Source organism: Podarcis vaucheri (assembly GCF_965113315.1).
Source record: "Podarcis vaucheri genome assembly, chromosome: 7".
NCBI classification, from domain to species: domain Eukaryota; kingdom Metazoa; phylum Chordata; class Lepidosauria; order Squamata; family Lacertidae; genus Podarcis; species Podarcis vaucheri.
The window spans coordinates 90,679,776-90,700,664 of record NC_138765.1 but is presented as its reverse complement, the minus strand read 5'-3'; the positions used below and the strand labels follow the sequence as shown (position 1 = coordinate 90,700,664).

General features: G+C 42.1%; 1 long non-coding RNA gene across 1 annotated transcript; it reads right to left on the bottom strand.

Moving 5' to 3' along the window:
• Nucleotides 1-3,777: 3,777 nt before the first annotated feature.
• Nucleotides 3,778-10,762, bottom strand: LOC309535925. The gene is made up of 4 exons (XR_014221442.1): nt 10,626-10,762; nt 9,148-9,244; nt 6,802-6,934; nt 3,778-3,925 (listed from the first exon to the last, which is right to left on the bottom strand). It is a non-coding gene; the product is annotated as an uncharacterized lncRNA (long non-coding RNA).
• Between the last annotated feature and the right edge of the window lie 10,127 nt (nt 10,763-20,889).

The window sequence follows — 20,889 nt, the reverse complement described above, 5'->3', positions numbered from 1 at the left end:
GCAAAAGATCTGGGGTATAATATACAACTTGCAGATTGGGAAAGACTGTGGAAGGAGGAATTGAAATTTACAGCATGCTGTACGTTAAAAGAGAACTATATGAAAATGATGTATAGATGGTATTTGACTCTGGTAAGACTAGCATAAATATATAAAAACAATACTAGCATATGCTGGAAGTGTAAAGAGAAAGAAGGCACGTTCTACCACATGTGGTGGAGACGCAAAAAGCCAAAGGCATTCTGGGAAATGATATATAATGCATTGAAAAAAATGTTTAAGATAACTTTTGTTAAGAAACCAGAAGCCTTTTAAAGAGGTATAATAGAAGAAGAATTACCAAAGGATATGAAAAGACTGTTTATGTATATGATGGCAGCTGCGAGAATGCTTTACGCCCAGGGATGGAAGGAAGAGAAAACACCAACTAAGGAAGAGCAGATTATGAAGGCGATGGAATAGGCTAAAATGGCAAAGATGACTGGAAGAAACAGACACCAAGAGGACAACAAATTTAATACAGAATGGAAAAAATACATAGACTATATTAAAGAATATTGTAAACACTTAAAGAGGTTATTTTTTTTATAACACTTGTAATTTGCAAAAACCAAAAGACTAAAAAAAAGGATTAAATTAAAGTTAGATAAATGTAATCAAATGCGGTAAATATAAAAAAATGTACATTTTGAAAACCGGGGTGGAGTTTGTTATTTTGCTTCAACTGACGTTTGTAATGTTAAAAAATATGAAAAATAATTTTTAAAAAACCACAAGAGGCTGATGGGAAACCCACAAGCAGGACCTGAGCACAACAGCGCCCCCCCCCCTGTGGTTTCCAACAATTGGCATTCAGAAACATAGTGCCTCTGACATCCGAGCCATCAGAGTGAGTAGCCCCCATAGCCCTCTCCTCCATGAATTGGTCCACTTGGCCCAAAGCCACCCAAGCTGGTGACCATTATGGAACTTTCTTCTGGGGGATAAAGTTCCATAATTAATCTGTGTGCTGTAAGAACAAATGCTTCCTTTTATATGTCCTGAATCTTCCAACGTTCAGACTCATTGGATGTCCAACAGTTTTATTGTTATGAGCGAGAGAGAGAGAGAGAGAAGGTTCTCTCTCTCCACTTTCTCTATGCTCTGCATAAATGCACAGACCTCCCTGATGCTACCGCTGGCCTACCTGTTCTCTAAACTACCCACCCACCCACCTTTCCCCGCAGAGGAGTTTCTCTACCTGCTTAATTGGTTTGGCCGCCCTCTTCCAACTCTACAATATCCTTTGGGAGGTGAGGTGACCAGATCTGTGCACAGTACTCCAAATGCCATCGCATCATACATTTGCCTAACAGCTTCATGATATCAGCAGCTTTATTTCCAGTGCCTTCCCTAATGATCCCTAGCACGGGATTTGCCTGTTTAATAGAATTGTAGCGCACACTCTTTCCCACATAAGCCAACCAGATGCTTATGACAAGCCCCCCATAGCAGTGCATGTCCCCTCAGAGCCAGTGTGGTGTCGTGGTTAGAGTGTCAGACTAGGACCTTGGGCCCGTCTCTCTGCCCCTCAGTCCATCCTACCTCTTAGGGTTGTTGTGGGGACTAGATGAAGAAGGGGAGAACCATGCAAATGCAATAAAATAAAATAAATATCTGGATCTCTGCTAAATAGCAACCTTGTGTGCTTCTCAGTCGTAGCTCTTCTCATATAGGATGTCTTGGTATCTTTTTGATGGCAAAGATTTGTTTTTATTTTATTTTCCCAGTATGTTTTTATAGTGTTTTCATTGCTTTTATAAATTTTACCAACTTTACTGCCACCCTGGAATTATGTATTGTTAAGTTTTATTTTACTCTGTTATTGTTTCAAAATTGTACCTTTTGTGCCCTTTATAAATTTATTAAATGAAAAAGCCTGTCAACCTAGCAGAGACTTGTTACCTGCAGCATCTTAGTCTGACGTTTTCTCCAGCTGACCTTAGGCCAGCTGCTTGATAGGTATCTAGGAGTGTTTACTGCAGGAATTTGGAACCAGAGTCACAGGACAGACAAGTTGCCCCAGAAAACCTAGTGATGTGACATACTTTATCCCCTGTGGTCCCACAAATCACCTGTTACACATCTTGCGACCCATAAACAAAGGCATGTAATCTGAAAAGTTGATCTGTGTGATTTTGCGATAGATTTATTGGTTTGAAATGGTGGATGTCTCCTTCTTTTCTGTTCTTTGAATGAGTATCTCTGACCACGTTTCCTCATGATATTGGGGCGGGGGGCATATATAGTCAGCAGCAGTATAGAAACAAGCCCTATGAGGAAAGGCTAAAGAGAAGACAGTGGCAGGGTATGTAATAGCCTTTCCCCAATATTATTTATTTATCCTTTCTTTATTTCATATCTTTATATACAGCCAGTGGCGTAGCGTGGGGGGTGCAGGGGGGCCCGGCCGCACCGGGCGCAACATCTGGGGGTTAGTTTAGGGGGTGCAAATCCACGGGTTAGGGGGCGCAAATTACTTGCCTTGCCCCGGGTGCTGACAACCCACGCTATGCCACTGTATACAGCTTAATACTAAAACAGTCTCTAAGTGGCTTACAAAAATAACAGATACTTTGTCTGTATGTTACATTGTGCATTGTCACTGTGTGGTTACTTATAATAGTGATGGGTGGTGAATGCATGAGTAATTGCATACATACCCTGCATGCACTTGAGTTTGTGCATAGAACAAAGACACTCATAAATGTGGCACCCACCTCCCAGGGATTCTGAACCTGTAGATTAAATGTCTCCCACTTTTGGAAGGCAAGAAGCTCCAGGGAAGGACTGCATTCTGAGGCTGGTGGAGTCTTAATTCCCTCACCGGCCAAGATTTGGGAGACCTCAGTATCCCTTGGCAGAGGAATCAAACCGAAATAAAGTGAATTTGTCAGGTAGGGATTGTGGCTGTGTGCCCAACTCCACCAAATCCTGGTTCAAGAACCAGCAGTGCCAGATTTAGGGTGGTGCGAGTGGTTCCCCTATACAGGGCGCTGAGCCAAGGGGGCGCAAATTTGAGAAGATCCATTTTGGGGTGCCAAATTTTGGGCTCACTTGGCGCATATTACCAAAGATTACCAGAGTCTGACCCTGGAACCAGACCAATCTAGGGGGATCACCCCAGGCTGCCCAGAGTGATCCTAGGCTGCCAGGGGGGTGGGGCATCAGACAAGAAGGAGAGGTGAATGGGAAGAAGGTCAGGGTAGGAAGAAGGGTGGGAAGGAATGTCAGTTGGGAAAAAGGAAAGCGAAGCTGCAGGGCCTTGTCTGCTTTGCCAGTGCCTTTGCCCCAAGGAAAGCCCCTGCAAAGCAGAACCCACACGACTGAATCCTCAGCTTACTTCCCAAACTAATACATGGATCATAATTACACTTCGATTTTTGTTCCTCTCGCAAAACCTGAGATTCAGTTCTTGGCTCAAAAACCTACCTAAAATGCATTTTTAGATTTGTTAATCTTTGATAAAAGGTGTTTAGGAGCTGAGATACAACATTTAAACATGTATTTTGTGGTAAAGCACACATTTAAATAGTATTTAAGTATGGATTTTCTAAGAGATTTAGAAAACAGAATCCACAGTTAAATCTGGAAATAGAAAGATTGTAGGAATGGACACATGAAAAATTGACCCAGGCCAACCCTTTGAGAGACCCTCCACCTGATGAGGCCCCCGCCATGTCATTCAATAAAGACACACTCATCCTTTGGGCACTCATGGAAGAAAAGAGGCAGAGATGAAGACATTGACTGATTTATTCAGGTTCTCTATCATGAAGGGAATGGAATAGGTTTGTATAGCTTCAAAACACAGTTGTGATGGGTCCCTTTATAGCTTCAAAATTCAGCTGCGAAGCATCATCATTTCCCCTTGGTTCCAGGTTTGCTAATAAAAGAAGAAGCATTAAGTATGAAACAAGGTTTGTCTTGAATTGCAACAGTCTTTAAAGAAGCTCTAAAATGACACACCAGTTTAGCTATCGCTAACATCTTTCAGTGCAGTCTCTGCCTGCCTACTCATAAGTCCACATTCACATTCGCTTGACTTGTATTTTGATCCTATTGTGTACCAACTAATTATTCTGGGTCCTAGAGCTTTTCATGCTGTTCTGCAGCTGTGCCATAAGTTTCTTGAGAAAATCTGATCTTGCCAGAAAACCTGAAGAGAGATTTGGCCCACTTGATAATGACCGCTCCCCACATTAAATGGGGGGGGGCCTTTGCATGGTCGCACGCAGCCCCTGGACCCTACGCGGCACCATTAGCACAGGCTTGGCTTCGCCTCCCCCAGGTGAGATACCTAGAGGTCTCTACCTACCTCAGTCAGTTGCCGAATTCCGCCTGGGCAGGCGTTGCCAAGGTGATCAGGCTAGGTAGGGGGAGGGACCCCTGCCCACACAATAGAGGGAGGATCTTACCTGGGAATCTTCAGTTGGCTCCAGAGCTTCTCCCACCCTACCCACCCTCAGTTAAGACTTCTTTTGCAGGTTAACCTCTTCTCCACAGGTACGCGGGCGCTGCTACGTCAGGGTCGCTGTTGAAGGGCCGGAAAGGAATTTCCCTGCATTGGCAGGTTTTGCCTTCCCCGTAGCAAAACATCACAACTTTGGCGGTATCAGGCCTTGGGCGGAATCCTTTAGTCTATCTTCTCTGAATGGGGGGGGTGCAGCGGTGACCCACGCCTCCTTCCTCTTTGCGGCGGCGATACCAGGGTTCCCCGTTAAAGGGGTTATTTGAGGGGAGGCTTTGACCATATGCCTGCGACGGTGCCGTAATGGGGGCAGACTCTCTCTGCTTGAACATATGTTCTCCAGAGCCAGCCCCCCCCCCCCCGGATAACCCTGATGTTCCCCAGATCCCCGCTGGGGACCGGGGAGGGATAAACGCCCAGTGCCTGAGCCAAGGTCTACCCACATCTGAAACATAATAAAGTTGTGGCCAATTTTAATCCCATAGCACGTTGTCTTGAGTCGTTATTCCACATGGGGGCCGCCCAGGGTTTGGGGGACTTTGCCTGTCCACGCAAACTGATTTTGGAAGGGCTTGTGAATAGCTTTCTTTGAAGTTTCTGCAGATCTGCTGGCAGGGGCCGTTTCCTCCCACCTCCTCCCTTTCTTCCCATGCCCCCTCCCTGGCAATAGTTTTTCATTAGAGCTTCCCACCATTGAACTGCACCCCCCCCCCAGTTATTGCCTGCCTGGGACCTGGGATTTCCCCCTCATTTTCCAGATGACCCTGTTCTGCAATAAAACACTCACGTTCTGATCGTATCACATCTTTCTGCATAACTGCAAAACCTTCCCTCTTAAAAAACTGAAAGGCCATTCTAGAGAATGCAGAGGTGATAAGTTGGGAGCAAGGAGGCCAGAAGCCTAGAGTGCCTTTAGAAACCCTCTTAATAACCTATTTGGAGGGGGGAGCAAAGAGTCCTGGAAACTTAGCTTATTCTCTTTACCTTTTAGCAACAGGTAACCCCCACACTGACCCCCAGAGGGTGGAGCAAGGCAGAAAAATCTGACAATGCACAACCCAAGTGTGCACAAAGAAACCTGGTTTCCTGGAGATGGTTCCAGGACAGAAGTAGAAAGTGCACCCGTGGAGCCACCGAGCAAAGCAAGTCAGGATTTTTCAGGCAAATGTGGATTGGCACTAAGTGTATATACTGGGAGTAGCCAACAAGGCTACCATCACCCCTGACTATTAGCTATGCTGGTCAGGACTGGTGAAAGTAGGAGTTGAACGTGGAGTTCAGCAGCTTGCCTTCTCTTGGTGTGTGGGCAGAAGGTAGATCAAGGTCTCCTGGCAGACTGATTCCCCTAGTGATTTGCAGCAGTTCTTCAAATACAGCTGCTTCTGCCTCCCAGTTGCTTACCAACAGCAACAAAAAAGCCAAGGTCCTAAACATGTGGCTGAAATGGAGAAGGCTAACCAGATGTGCACTTCTGTGTGGAAGGGATGTGTGAGCTCTGCTCAGTTCTGGTCCTGAAAAGAAATCCCTCTGCTCACCCTGTCCTTTCCTTCTAACTGCATGTCCTTTGCCCCTGGTTCAGCTTGATAGATCATGGGAGTCAATTCGATAAGCACATCGCTATAGAGGATTGCAATCTTAATGTGGTGCCACAACACCAACGAGAGGGGCTACTCACGGTGTCCGGCTCAGTGGCGGGCAGTCCATTAAGGCAAGCTCAGGAGGTCCTCAGCCAGCGCCTGCCTCCTTGCTGACAGCCACTCCAGGGAATGGCACTGCCTGTCAGTCTTCTTTGTCTCAGGGCTTCTCCACACTTACTTTCCATGCACTTCCTAGGCACAGCCCATGCTTTAAAGCAGGGGTTGCCAACCTAAGGCCCATGGGCCACAAGCAGCCCACGGGGGTCGTTTAACCGGCCCTAAGAGCTTTGGATGAAAGAATGTTTTAAATTGTTTTTTACAATGTTTTCTTAAAGCTGCAATTGAGTTTAGATCTTTTTAGAATGTTTTAATCTTTTTTAAAATATTTGCATTGTTTCTCTATTAAATTCTACTTCTGTATGCTGCCAAGGGCTCCTGGGGGAGGAAGGGCAGGATGATGATGATGATGATGATGATTATAATGCCTTGTATTTCTAACTGTTTCTAAATTTGCACCAATAAATATAAAGTAGCACATGTAAATCTGTGTCCATAACTGATCAAGCCTCTATTCACTGACAGAGGGAGATTCTCCCCCTGCCAGTGTGGGCAATGGATGAATAGGCCCAGTGCCAATCTTTTACTTTTTCCTACCTATTGTCACAGCATTCTGCTCCGCTTCTGCTGCACTTGCATTTCATGCCTTTAGCTCCATTCCACTCAGACCCCATTCCGTGTTTTGTCCCATCCAAAGGAGAAGTGCATCCATCTGGAGGAATGACTGATCCTAGAGATGGCAGGGAGAACACGGTCAGTTTCATCGGCATCAGTGCCCGCACTTCCAAAATGCAACAAAAAGCAGCTGTTCAAATCAGAAGATAACCTGGGGAAATTATCACCACTTGGCACCACACTCTCATGGTTGCCCAGCCTGTAACAGCACCCACAGCTTATTTCTCCAGTCTGGCTCTTCCCACTGTGGGAGACAGCCTGTTTCTGAGTCCCAGTTGCTCCTGTTCTCCGCTTGTGGGCTTCCTCCTGGGGGAACAGACTAGTTTATCTCCCAAGATTGAGAAGAATAGCACCTGTACATCTTGCCTGAAAGTTCAAATTATACAAATGTTAGAAATGCACTCTCCTCCCACTTTTAAAAAATAAAAATGGGGATCTGGAAATTACGAGGCACCTGTGAGAGAGGGCAGTGGTTCCCCCCACCCCTGCCTGCATGGATGCCCATCACCACAACCAATGGTTTCAAAATACACCTCTGCAGCTGCAGTGGTTGATGAAATGGTTGATGAAATGACAGGTTCTGGTCTGGCTGGTGCCTTTGGGTGCATGTGTGTGCATTCACCAAGTTGTATATTAGGCCAGGGATGGACAAGCTGCGACCTTCCAGGTGTTTTTAGACTCCAATTTGCATTTTAGACTCCACACACCAGCGTGATTAATGGCTGGGGGTGGTGAGAGTGATGGCCCATAGATTCCCCACTCCTGTGGGAAAGAGAAGATACACACCATTGCCCACTCAAATCTTTAATTTTTAGGGAACCTGAAGAGGGGACTGGATACTGAAGGAGGACAACTCTGGCAATCCTGCAAAACACAGTTTGAGAAGGTATGCCCAGAAGGCAAACCAAAGGACCAAAATATGGATGGTAACTGATCAAGTGCATGGATCAGGAAATAAGAATAGTTCCTGGTACATCGTAAGGCTGTGCACACACTCCCCTCTATAGGGAAAACCTATTGCGGAATAATACTGAGGAGATAGGTTTTTTGGTTTATACAAGTCTTCCTGCTTCATTATTGGCCCATCCTAAAAGGTTACACCCTTTAGGACTCTCAGGGGTTGCTTTATTGCCCTGAATGGCTAATGTGCTTCAAGGATAAGTGCTGGCAGGGTGCGGGAGGACCTTTGGATGTCAGTCCAGCCAGCATGCGGCCTCTCAGGGATGTCAATCTTCCTGATAGGGTCTGACCTTTGAGCTTTGACGTAGGCGCTGATCTGTTCCTGCTGTGTACTGGCCAGCTAAAATCTCTCTGTTATCATCCTCTGGTGCTCCTGATAACTGAAGGGGAAAGTATTTTATCTTGCTTATGCTATGTTATTCTGCTAAAAGTATGTGTCACTGTTTTTTATGCTGTGTTCGAGCCTGACACTATAAAGGCAGTGAACTCCTCTCCACTACTGTTGCTGTTGCCACTGAATCCAAAAGAATGCTTGAATTTCCAAAACACCCTTCACCTGATCCAGGACAATCTAGGAATCAACCCTCCCACCCACGAATCAGTCCTGAATCAATTTGGGTGGAGAGTTAATGCTTAGCTGTTGCTTTTAACAAGGTGGTGAAGCTGACCTCTGCAGTCTTCCTTCTGGACATGCTGTCTCCTGACAGCTTTTCATTGCTCTGGAGGCCTGATTCAACCCAGGGCAATTTAGGGCTGTCTCAAGCTGACTCAGCCCAAGCCTGGATCTCCATGAATTTGGCCATCTGGTGCCTTGTCCCAGCAAGTAGGGGTGGGTTGAAGTCTATGGAAATGCTTGCTTGAGTGTGCAGGCCCTGCTCTTTCTTCATGAAAATTGTTCAACATTGCTAGTGCAAATATTTCATAATAAGCACATTTTGTATGCAGTTTTGACTAATGTCCCCATTTTTGCAAGTGATTTCTCCCAATATATTGCATTTGTTTTTATATTTTTGCTAATATGTTCATTTTTACGCACACTTTTACCTAGCATATGCATTTTTGTAAACACTATTTGCTTGGAGAACTGCCTTGCAAAATTCATACAACAACAGATTGCAAAGGAAGACTTTGTTTTGTTTCTCATGTCTTCTAGAAATTGATAATTTGATAGATTCACCTTCAAATGCAAACTGAATGGAATTTCTTTCACATCCCTAATCCTGAGTCAGGATCAATTTATTTTTTTTAAAAAAAGCCAACCATGAAATAATCAATTGCACAAATCAGTAGGCTGTTCAATAACTTTACCATCTTTAACTTCTGCTTTATTTATGGTTCGGACACAAGAGCCTTGGCCCTTGCCCAGCCAGGTGATGCATAACATGATCAGGATGAGAGCAACTTTCTGAAAAAGAGGAATGGGAAGGGAGAAGAATTCAGCAAAACAGGCTTTCAGTTGCTTTGAGAGTTTACACTAAGCTTTGACTCCACTAGAACTTTGTGGTTATTTACATTTTAATAAATGAATGAAATATTTACTGCTAAAAGCTATAAGCTGTCACAATTGGTCACAATGCATAGAATACAAATAATTGATTTAAAACTAAACAGCAACAACAGCAAAGCAGAAATTCAAAAATCACACCTGCATAAGTTAAGCACTCCACATCTCACACTCCCCCTTACAATACGTGTCTTGGTGCCTAGTGCTCAACTTACTTGCAGCCAAGGCAAATTTTGCAACCTGTGCAGTAATAAATATGTTATTGCCAGCCAGCAAAATAGAGATTTGATCAAGGGGAAAGAGAGGAAAGGATGTAATGAAGGAATTTTTGTCTATGAAGGGCACAGTAACAAATGGGATGGAATGTCCTCCATGTCTCCCGACTCACAGATGCAGAGTCTTTGGTGCACAAGGGCGTTATTGAATCTCCCCACTAGATATGCAGAGGGCATACACTGAAGACGCAAAGCTGTAAATGCTTTTCTAAGTGGTGCCAGCGTGAGATTAATGAAGTACGGCTCCAGCCCAAAATATGTTTTCTATATTGGATACCAGGATGAGTATGCCATCTGGGAAAGTAAATGAAGGTCCCGCCATTTAGAGTCCAAATGGTTTTTCTCTTTGATGAGTTGTTTGACTCTGTTAGAGGCAAGATTTGGTAGGGAGTCCACATTAATCCCATAATAATGGAGAATCTTACTGACTGAGTTTGCCCAAGAGCTTCAGGGTGTAAAATGCAATTGCTCTCGGAGGCATTTTTAGGGAGCCTGGTATTACTCATGCTAGCCAGCTTCAGCCAGTATAGGGCTAGCAATACATGCACACTGGTTTGTAAGCAGATTAGCCCTGTTTCAGCTCTTAAAAGGGGGCAGGTGTACCTTTGGGGACAATCAACAGTGATTTCAGGAAAGAGTTCTGCACCACTTCTAAGGGGAGGACATTAATATATCCCCAAATATCTGCACTGTACGCATAATCTTCTTTTGAAATACCTCAACTGTGGGGGCAACTAAACTCCCCCCCTGAACTCTGGAAAACTGTAATAAAGAGTGAATAGAGTGAGAGGGTTTCAATTAACTGCAAGTAGGTTACGTGACTAATGACTAGGATTCTGATATTGACTGGCAGGAGTCAGAGGGGACAGGGAGCCTTTGAAGCACCCTAATTCTGAAGCCCATTTTAGTCAGAGCAAATAAATTTGCATTGCCACATAAGCCTTTGCAACAGGTGAAAGGTTTGGATCACTGACCTTAGTGAGGCACAAAAGCATTAATCCACTTACCATCTTGACTTTTTGCTGTGTAGACAAAAAGGACTTCTTGCTAAAAAATGGCTGCTAGAATAAAGGAGTGTTCTGTGGTAATGGGAGCAAGGAATCTATCACATTTATATATGCCCAAGAGGCAAAATCAAAGAGAACGCCTCCTTCTTTTTGAATTAATGTGACCACCCCCGCCAAAAACACACACACAAAAACAAAAAAAACCTCTTCTTCCTGTACAGAAAGGGGAAGAAATGTCATGTTTTAATAAGGACATAACTAATTTACATTTGGTGGGACGTGGGTGGCGCTGTGGGTTAAACCACTGAACCTAGGACTTGCTGATCAGAAGGTTGGCAGTTCGAATCCCTGCGACGGGGTGAGCTCCCGTTGCTCGGTCCCTGCTCCTGCCAACCTAGCAGTGTGAAAGCACATCAAAGTGCAAGTAGATGAATAGGTACTGCTCCGGCGGGAAGGTAAACAGTGTTTCCGTGCGCTGCTCTGGTTTGCCAGAAGCGGCTTAGTCATGCTGGCCACATGACCCGGAAGCTGTACGCTGGCTCCCTCGGCCAAGAAAGCGAGATGAGCACTGCAACCCCAAAGTCAGCCACGAGTGGACCTAATGGTCAGGGGTCCCTTTACCTTTACCTTTACCTTTACCTTTAATTTACATTTGCAATCTGAAGTGGAAATGTAGCAAGCAGAATTGATTCTTTTAAATTTGGGCTTATTTTATTTTTTCAGTCTAAATGATGTGTACAAAAATTCACATTTTAGGGGAAGTGTACATAATCTCACATATGTTACTGGAAATAAAATACAAGAACACAGTGTTAGGCTAAATTGCCTGGAAAACGTGTATTATGCAAAATTGCAAACCAACTTGTATATTTGCTTGAGTGAACCCTAAAATGGTGGCAGATTTTCATTGGGGCACTAAGAATTGCAGGCTGATTTGGAGATGTGGCAAACCAAACATAAGCTTTGATAAATGAGAAACTGAAATTGACACCATCCATCCCCATCTGTTGTCAACACAAATTCCACCTTCAGTGCAGTCTTCCACTTGAGTTTCAGCAGGTGTTCTCTGCTGTAACTTTTAAACTTTTGCTGAACACTCATGCAGACAAATAACATAACTTCTATAATAGTTAGTTGGTGATTTCTGAATTAAATTTGCTGTGTGGCTTTTATTGCAAATATATAACTGTTGAACTGTTGAAAACTGCTTTAATTTTTTATTTTACAAAACTGGAGTATATAAGTATTTGTATATATAGAATAAAATAAAGGTTAACTTAAAAAAATGAAATTCAAAAGATTTCATTAGCTCTCTCTGCACAATTGAGCATCCACAAAGGCGGGGAATCATGCGGAAGATCTGAGATGTGTTCTAGCAAACATGAGTAAAACCCTCCTCTCTTTGATCTTTATCTATGGGCCTTCACAGCCCAGGAAGGTTGAGGACTTTTGCCTTCTACATGGAAGGAGATTTCCTGTTTAGATTGTGTTCCTTGGGGATGCTAATTGCTTAAGCAGCATTCAAGAACCTATAGACTTGTACCTTAATTACCTCTCCCATCAATCTTAATGCCTCATTAATTGGAACAAAACATGCCTAACGTTCTTTTGCTGGAAGTATCTGGCAATGTTCGAGCAATTTTGAAGCCCACTGTAGCCAGACCAAATAAATTTGCACTACCATCAAAACCTTTACAAAAATTCTATGCAAACCACATCAAAGGAGACCTTAGTGAAACTAAGTAAGAAATACTGCTCTTAAAGCAGTTCTGTGTGATAATGCCAGTTAACTATCCACCACATTTATATATCCAGAAAAAGTCCGAGAGGCTAATTCAAGGTGCTATGTGAATTACTGGAACACAGGCGGAACACTCTTCTCTTATGTGGATGGGGAAGAAATTTGAGTCGTTTTACATTTTAATGTGAACTTAACTTATTAACCTTTTCAAATGCAACGTGGTGAAAAGGAGTGAGTCATCTAACTTTGTGTTGTAGAAACACAAATTTAGATGACGCACTTCTATGTGCCACATCTACAAAAATAACATACAAAATTGTTACCAAAGATAACATACAAAACTATATTGTACAAGGCAAAACTGATGGGAATGTGTGTATGTGTGTGCGTGTTGTAAACTAATTTAAGTTTTTTAAAATGAAACTGCAGTATGTAACTATTTTTTAAAACTATATAAATTAATTAAAGTTAAAGTTTATTTAAAAAGGATAACAGTCTATGACTTTTTTAAATGTTTTAGCAGAAATGGATGGAATTTGCAAATGGATGGAATTCTAAGGGTATGAAATCTGCCAGATTTCAGACAGCTGTGCTGGGCTGGGCAGGATGGGGCAGGGTGGTTGTGCCAAGTGCCTTTAAAGTTGAATTGTGGGAGGATAAAAAAGGATTCACTTCATATACACACACCATAGTTTTGTACTCTTTTCTGATATGTTGCTTCCATATCATTCCCCAAAGCACTGTAATTGGAGTGTCTTGGTAAAACCATTCCCTGCACCTTGGGTTAAGAACTTAATTTGTTCTGGAGGTCCATTCTTACCCTGAAACTGTCCTTAACCTGAGCTACCACTTTAGCTAATGGGGCCTCCTGCTGCCGCCGCACCACCAGAGCACGATTTCTGTTCTCATCCTGAAGCAAAGTTCTTAACCCGAGTTACTATTGTTGTAAATAAAAATATGCCCTTTTCCCTTATGGGGTATCCAAGAGCCCATATAGAGTCCTTACATAGGTTCCCTATTGGTAGGAGAAAATAACAGAGGCCAACCAGAGAATATTGAGAAGCAAAGCAGCTAGTAAGCTTGATCTTTATTGATCTGTTGCAACAGGGTACTCCCCTCACACGCAGGAGAGGAAGAGGACCCAGAACAATGGCCTGCAAGGCCTTATAAAGACTTTTGAAATTCCCATCCTCTAGATCAAGACCACCCCCAGAAACATACATCACAGAAGGGGTGTAACCTAAGACCACCCCTCAGATACATCCCACCTACATCACAGAAATTTAAATGTTGTTTTTCTCTTGTCCTTGTTTATCTCCTGTCTAGCAGGTTACTTGATTGGATTTTCTGGGGAGCCTGGCCATTCTTTTGTAGTGGTAAAATACTTATTTCCTGGGCCAGGTCACAGGCTCACACCTTATTCAAACACAGATTAAGACAGGATTTGTGAAGGAAGAGACAATGGGGAGGCTTTTCCAGTTTAACCTTGCAGAGAAAGGATTTGGTCAGTTTAGGAATCAAAATGGTTCCAGGTTGGCTTTCCTGTGCTGATCTATGTATGTGCAGTTATGAACATTACTATATATTTAAGACCATAAAATTCCTATCACATTATTCCCCCCTTTGGGGCTAGAATTTTTCTTAAAATTTTTTGCCCCACAAATAATAACATCGTATGTTGTAAATGGATGTCTTTGTATAAATATATCATATAAAAATAACACATGTTGCGTTTTGCTACTAAATTACTTGTGGCATTCTAACACTTTGGGAGAGACCATTTACTCAATAGTGTTCTATGCTTTACACCTAGCAGGAAGGTCCACTAATGACTGAAAAGTGCAGTTTGCTTCCCCCCCCCCCGCCATTTTTGTGTTCTCAGGTGTCAAGGTAGCTCTTCTGTGGTCTCACACCGACAGTGCTACAGCAACACATCCTGTCTGTTGAATCCCCTCGGGGCTTTCATTTAACCATGTTGCCTAGCATTCACCATAGCTGGCACAGGTTTGGGCATCTCGTGAGGGAGAGGTCTTCGCCTTGGCCTTTAGCTATGGGATTTTATTATAGGCTGTGGTCTCGCACTCATGGAAAGTTGCTCACTTGCACTTAAAGGACCAAAAAGCTAATTGCAGCCTGGATACACTTGCCCAATTCAAACTGAGTCCAATTTGAATTTATCTTGCCCCATGGTTCTCAAGTCTTCAAACCAATCTGTTAAAAGAAAACCATTCTTAACAAGGGCAGTTGTCCAAATAAGTCAATTTAAGTCTATAAGGGATCATTCCTGCTAAACCAAAGCATATCCACCTTCATGTACCTGGTGTTTTATGGATCCATAAGTTTGTCCTTGGCAAAGCGAGGTTTAACACATTTTAAAATGGATAGGGAAGATTGGCATAGTGCCAGGTGGGACAATGAAATGTGGTTATCTAAACATTGCACTACACAATAGTGTGAGCTATTAGAAAGTATAAAATGCATGAGAATTCTCCATTGGGGTGTAAGCAATAAGACATTAAACATAACAACAGTTACACACAATAAATTGCCCCCCTTTGTGGAAATCACACTGTCAGACACATTTCAACATTCTTACATAATAACACATAATACAAAACAAAATAATTAAATATCTCTTGCATATCTTGACACAATTGTGATCTTTTACGTATGTATCTTTTGAATCCTGGAGCAGAGGCTTGAGGTTCAAGTGAAAAAATGTCCTTGCAATTCAACTCCTCCCCCCCTTTATCAGCCCCCCCGTCAGTCTATAGCCTTTGAAAGAGATAGCTGTGGGCACTTTGAAAACTCTGGTGTTGCAGGTCTTGTGATGGCGAAGAACTGAGTTGAGGGGTTGTTGCTGCTTTTCATCATTGCACATCTGTAGAAGTGATATCCTGTAAGGGGGCAGGGTTTTGGGGAGACTTAAACACACAGTTAGACAAGGAAGGGGCAAAAGGCAAAAAGGATGTCCTTGAGTTTTCCGTGGGAAGCTGCAGATAATAAAAAATCTTAGCACATTAAGCATTTTATTTATTTCAATATTATTATCACATTTCCACATAATTACTGTTATTATCTGCTAAGTTTGTTTGCTTTCCTTCACTTAGTTTTTGTTGTTGTTGTTCTTTTCATATTATAAAATAAAAATTACTCCACATGTATAGAAAGAGAACTGTAAAAAATACAAAGGTTAAAAAATACAAAAGAAAGCAAAAAATTAGATTACCAGTCAGATGAAAACAAACTTGACACAAGGACATCAGATTTAGAAAAGAATTATTATTAAATATATTATCAAAACCACGCAGATTACTACTAGACTGAAAAAAATGGGAAAACAATGGGGGAAAAACTTTAAATTCACCATGTGCTATCTGATAAAAGAACTTCATGAAACTGACTTTCAACATGTGATGAACATGTCCCCAAAGTAGAACACACACACAAAATGACCTATGAGGAACCAAAAATAAATAAATGCTAAGACACACAATTAATAAGAAACTTGAAGTAACCTGAAGTAATCTGTTTTGGCATTCTAACATCCCAAATGAAAATAAAATAGTGTTTCTTGATGTGACAACATCAGCTGTAATGTTAATACTGGGAAATGAGTTAATACCAAGAAAAAATGAATGGCAATTTAAAGTTGTACAAGTACCTTGCACTAGCCAAAATGACAGAATTAAGAAATGCTCAGGCAAAAAGGTAAACAATACCATTCCACAAACAATGTTTGGTTGTGCTTCAATTAATTTCATATATATAATGGAAGAACTGATAAAACGAACTTAATAAACGAAAACAAATTATTTGTAACCTAAAAAAATGTCAAAGCCACAAAGAGATAGAAGGAAATCAACTAATGTAGCAGGGATTCAGACTTGTTTTGCTGAACAGAAAGAAAGTGACTGTTTGGCTTTAAGTGAAGAAAGACAAAAGGAAAACAAATGCAATTACTTTTTATAGAGTATTTAAATCACTGTTTGCATCCCCTCATTATCATTTGTGCTGTGGGAGAAAAGAAAGGACACTCTGTTAAAAGGGAAAATTATTTCATGTGAGAGGTCTGTCAGGAAATGCTGTTCCTAAAATGCATAGGCATATACACACACACACCAAAAAAAACTTATAAAATTTAAATTCCATTGGGAGGCGAACCTTTTGTCTTACGTAGCCCCTGGAGCAAGACATTAAGGGTGATTTCCCTCAATGGTTCCAAGTTTTACATAAGGAAATTTGTATAGGTTTCACACTCTCCAAACCTTCTCTCTCCCCCCCTCCTTTCTCTCGCGCTCTCTTTTTTGTAAGCTGATCTAGCCTCTGTGCATGTGCAGAGTTCATGTCTCAGCAAACCTTTTATACCATTGAAAATGTTGCATCTTTTGGCTCAATTAGAATAAGGAAGGGAAAGGTAAGGGGTAGATTTTAAAAATAGGGTTAGATTTTAAAACAAAAAAGAGAAACTCAGCAATTTAAGTATTCACCAAAGCTAGCAATTTCAGCCCAAGCAAAAGGAGTGCTTCCTTTATGTACAGGAAAGGGCTATCATTATTGGTCATTTTATCTGGTCATTCGCGGAACAATCAACCGCTCTCTTATTTATGAGTAAAAATGGCCAGAATCAGAATTCATAGGATTTTTTTTTTTTAACATTCTCAGTCATTTCAGCCTTACCATTTGCAGACAAATTTTACTGCCCTTTATTTACAGGATGGATGGTCAAGGCTAATTCTACTTGACTATATGAATTTTTATGTGCTTAAACTTTTAATAGACTTTTAAGTTTGATTTTTTTAAATAATAGACAAAATGATAAACACTGTAATCACTTAAATGCCTGATATCACCAGTTCTGCTTCAAACATCATGGCTTCACCTCACACCTTTTAAAAAACAAAGAGCAAATCTGGGCTGAATTTCAACTCATCAGCCACAAATTGGGAAAGTTGAAAGGGGCCTGGGGTCATCTAGTCCAACCCTAAAATACAGGGTTCATAGCAAGATTTGTACTACCAGAAACACACACATACTTATGTACACAGACACAACTGGAGAAGAGATCACAAGCCATGCGCCTATCATGTACTAAGGAAGAGGAAAATAAAAGTACCCAATTCTATACAGAACCCTTTTAGCAGATCTTGAAGCTAGTTTGAGTGAGTTTGCTTCCTTAGACTAAAGAATGCAAGTTCCTAGAGAAATAAAGGAAGATTGAATTGAACAGTTTTTTCCTAGGATAGGGAGAGGATCTTTTATAAAGCACAGTTAAAACAGCCATAGATTTGATTTAAAAGGAATACAAAAGTGAACAATTTTTCCTGAACTTGCAGAGGAATAGTAAGCCTAATCTATGCCCCCCCCCACCTTTGCAGTTTCCTTTAAAGGAAGCTTACTCGGGAGTAAATTTACTTGGCACAGAAGTAAGGAGGAGAAGGGGAAAAAAACCTGAAAGAGACAGAATGAAACAAGGGGGGGGGGCATTTTCTAAGAAAAGAGGAAGTCTTATAGAAACTGATATCAGGAGCCTTACAATAACTCTTCTGTCCAACCAAATCAAAGTTAAAACTGGACTCAGATATTTTTCTTAGAAGGAACACCATACTTTCATAGGCATATGCTTAATGAAGTACATACACTGCATTTTAGCTTGAGAGAGGAATTGGCTCAACTAGGCTTTTGCAGCAGAAACATTAGGTTAACTTCACATTCCAAGATAGACTGAAACACAGGTGTACTCACAAACTCAAAAGTTACAACACAACATCATTTACCATTAGACTTAAAATCACCTTCCTCTCTTAAACTAGAGGAAGGAGGTGGGGTAATCCTCCTTTCAGAACACAAGTAGCACGTATACAGGATTTTACCACTTGGGAGGAAGACTCTCTTTTAGAGCCTCTCTCAAATAACAAACATTTGCACACTTCATTCTCCACTTTGTCTTGCTTTAAGATTGATAAGGCTCAACATGGCTTCCTTAGATTTAGAATTTGGAGCAAGCTTGCATTTTTATTTTAGATGGCACATTTAAGATAAGCAGCTGCTGGATGTTACCTAAGTACAATTTAAACACAGGAAAAACGTTTCTTAAAGTCCAGGCGGGAAGTAAGCACCAACTGGGCTTCTTTCCCATCAGGAGTCTGTGGGTCCATTTCTTTTGATTGAGGTGCACCCATTTTAAGAATTTTAATAGCGCTAGCTTTTACTTTTATACTGCAGTCGGGGTTTTATCCCCACTTTTCAGGAAACACAATAAATAACCCACAGTACACTCAATTTGGACAACTCCGAGAATTAGTACTGTGACACACCGCCGTTCGTCTGGCCTGACTTACTAGGCTGGTACAGCTGTTGGCCTTTCCTGGCTACTAAGCTAACAGTGCGGTCAGCGATCTCAAACCCCCCCTTTGGTCATTACTCAGCCAGGGAGCCCACAGCAACCTCCTGCCTCTTACAATCTAACCTGAGAGTTCCCTACTGGACGCTTGCATGGCGCAGTGCCAGATTGGGACTCAGAAATGACAAAGAAGGAAAGGAATCAGGTGCCCTTGCTTTCTCTGCTCACAGGTCATCTCTAACAAAGATCGCCATGGCAGAGGTGCGGCTACACCTGGGAGTTAAATAGTTTTCAGTACAGAAGAAAAAGCACGACCTTTTTCTGGGCAAAACTCCAAAGGAATAGGTCGGCATATAGACTGTAGAAGGGAAATGAAAGAAGTCACACACAACTTTTGCCTGGGCATACTCCAAAGGGCTAGGGCTGGTGTTGAGATCGAGGGGACAGAAAGGAGGAGAAGGCAATTTTTTTAAAAAGTAGAAATTTTAGATTTGAAGGGAAAAGGAAGAATTAAAGAATTTTGGTTGCTGTGGTTTAGAGACCCCAACCCACTACCCGTGTTTCCTACTTAATACTCACTTCCGCATGCGCTGTTCCTGGTGATCCCATGATGTCTTGACTGGTTGTTTAAGGCCGGCCTGATCAAGATTTGCTTCCTCTGGTTAGCCCCGCTGAAACTCCAAGTTATTTCCAGACCCTGGGACCGATGGAAGACTGGTTATTCCTCCTGGCAAACTGCCTGGTGCGCGCTGGATAACCAGTCCTTCCTCGCTTCCAGAATCTGGGTAACCAAAAGTCCCTTCGTGGTTGCCATCTGTTGTAAATAAAAATATGCCCTTTTCCCTTATGGGGTATCCAAGAGCCCATATAGAGTCCTTACATAGGTTCCCTATTGGTAGGAGAAAATAACAGAGGCCAACCAGAGAATATTGAGAAGCAAAGCAGCTAGTAAGCTTGATCTTTATTGATCTGTTGCAACAGGGTACTCCCCTCACACGCAGGAGAGGAAGAGGACCCAGAACAATGGCCTGCAAGGCCTTATAAAGACTTTTGAAATTCCCATCCTCTAGATCAAGACCACCCCCAGAAACATTATGCATACATCACAGAAGGGGTGTAACCTAAGACCACCCCTCAGATACATCCCACCTACATCACAGAAATTTAAATGTTGTTTTTCTCTTGTCCTTGTTTATCTCCTGTCTAGCAGGTTACTTGATTGGATTTTCTGGGGAGCCTGGCCATTCTTTTGTAGTGGTAAAATACTTATTTCCTGGGCCAGGTCACAGGCTCACACCTTATTCAAACACAGATTAAGACAGGATTTGTGAAGGAAGAGGCAATGGGGAGGCTTTTCCAGTTTAACCTTGCAGAGAAAGGATTTGGTCAGTTTAGGAATCAAAATGGTTCCAGGTTGGCTTTCCTGTGCTGATCTATGTATGTGCAGTTATGAACATTACTATATATTTAAGACCATAAAATTCCTATCACACTATTTCTGGGTTAGCGGAGTCTGTAACCTGAAGCATCTGTAACCTGAGGTACCACTATAATTAGCTTCTGTTAGCTTGACTGTCATAAAACTTCACCCCATCTTTTTCATCCTCACTCCCTGGCATTTTGTTGTGTGCAAAAAATGGATGTGTACAAAAAATGGAAAAGGGGGGAAACCACCAAAGAGGAATTCAAACAAATAGCCAGCACATGTAGACACAAAGTCAGAAAAGCTAAAGCACAGAATGAACTCAGGCTTGCTAGAGAGGTTAAAAGCAACAAAAAAGGCTTTTATGGGTATGTCCGTAGCAAAAGGAAGAACAAAGAAACAGTGAGTCACTCAGAGGAGAAGATGGTGAAATGCAAACAGGGGACACAGAAAGGGCTGAACTCCTCAATGCCTTCTTTGCCTCAGTCTTCTCCGATAAAGAAAACAATGCCCGACCTGAAGAATTTGGAGCAAATGATTCAGCAGAGGAAACACAGCCCAGAATAACTAAGGAGATAGTACAAGAATACTTGGCTAGTTTAGATGTATTCAAGTCTCCAGGGCCAGATGAACTGCATCCAAGAGTATTAAAAGAACTGGCAGATGTGATCTCAGAACCACTGGCAGTCATCTTTGAGAATTCCTGGAGAACAGGTGAAGTCCCGGCAGACTGGAGGAGGGCAAATGTTGTCCCTAT